The 1,434-nt window shown below is 38.6% G+C and overlaps 1 protein-coding gene across 1 annotated transcript in view; it reads left to right on the top strand.

Moving 5' to 3' along the window:
• The window catches only part of LOC101846778 (ecdysone receptor), a 136,834-nt gene that overhangs the window by 60,338 nt on the left and 75,062 nt on the right, over positions 1 to 1,434 (top strand). The gene's annotated exons all lie outside the window — the stretch shown is intronic.

Genomic DNA, 1,434 nt, shown 5'->3' with positions numbered 1-1,434 from the left:
TTCTGTTGCACCCCCAGGAATAGATGCAATCCAAGATTTCAGTTTTAAACAGCCTATCAGAGTCTGTTGGATTGAAGATCCACCCCGGAAAGTCAAAAGTCCTAGGGATAGGTACACAACGAAAAGAGCTAGTTACGATAAAAGAAATGCACAAGAAGACATTGAATCCTTCTGCTATCTTGGGAGTATAATTGACACAGAGGAAGAAACAGGAGCTGAAACGGAAGTCCCGTATCAGAAAGGCGCTGGCTGGTTTCTTGTCTTTGAATATAATTTGGAGGACAAAGATGACGATTTTCAATTCAAATATGAAGTCCATCTTCTTGTATGGATGTGAGACATGAAACGCATATATATCAGACTTGCATAAAGAGGATCCAGGTTTTAAAAAAAATGTCTGAAAAAGTTACTCAGGATCAGATGGACGGACAGAGTCACCGACAAGAAAGTGTTAAGAGAACAAGACAGAGCCCAGTCAGAGATGAAGAAGGAAAAAAGCGGTGGTGATGAATTGAGTATACTCTTAAGAAGCCAAGCAGCTGCATTACAAAGAAAGTGTTGGATTAGAACATCCAGGCAGAGATCAAGGAAAATGCCACCTTGAACCTGGAGAAAAGTCATAAAGAAAGGCGTACAGAGAAGTGGGAAGGCATGGAATAATATCAAAAGGCTATCCCTGGATAGGGAAAGGTCTGTGTCCTGATGCTGGGTGGATGAGGCAATGATAATGATGATGATGATGATGATGATGATGATGATGATGATGATGATGATGATGATGATGATGATGATGATGATCATGATGATGATCATGATAATGATCATGATGATGATGATGATCTTTGAGAATGGGTATCATATGAAATAAAATTGAGTACATGTAATTGCAATTCCTTCAATGTGGCTCATATAGTCTTTTTGATAAGCTCTTGTATCTTACGTCTTTTTTCTTTATTCTGTAGGTAAGATACTGATCTGCGACTATCTGAAACCTTTTCTCATTGCCAGTCCTCTTTGTCTATGTTTTGAAGTGGTAGTTTTTCCAATATTTCCTTTCTGTTTTGTGTGTGTGTGTGTGCTGAAAATGCTCTAGAATATTGTCTACACAATTGTTGGTATCAAATTTCTACCTGATGCATTATCCGATTTCCTTTTGAAATCTTGTTCTTAGATGCTTAGCTAATGACGTCCTTCACGTATCTGTCTTTGTGTGTTCCTCTTGTCGTCTTCTCCTCTCTCTTCTAATTAAAAAAAGAAGTCTTTTTTCTCGTAGTTTGCGCAATTGAATGTTTTTTTTCCGTCGTAATTTCGGTGCTCCAAGTTCTCGAAAAAAAAAGTGCTTGCGAAATATATGTTATTATGTTATGGTCCCATCTGTGTGCGTGTGTTTCTGTGCTCTCTCTCTCTCTCTCTCTCTCTCTCTCTCTCTCTCTC

This window comes from Aplysia californica, unplaced genomic scaffold (genome assembly GCF_000002075.1).
Source record: "Aplysia californica isolate F4 #8 unplaced genomic scaffold, AplCal3.0 scaffold00003, whole genome shotgun sequence".
Lineage (NCBI taxonomy): Eukaryota > Metazoa > Mollusca > Gastropoda > Aplysiida > Aplysiidae > Aplysia > Aplysia californica.
The sequence above is the reverse complement of the archived record's forward strand: the minus strand, read 5'-3'. Positions and strand labels throughout refer to the sequence as shown.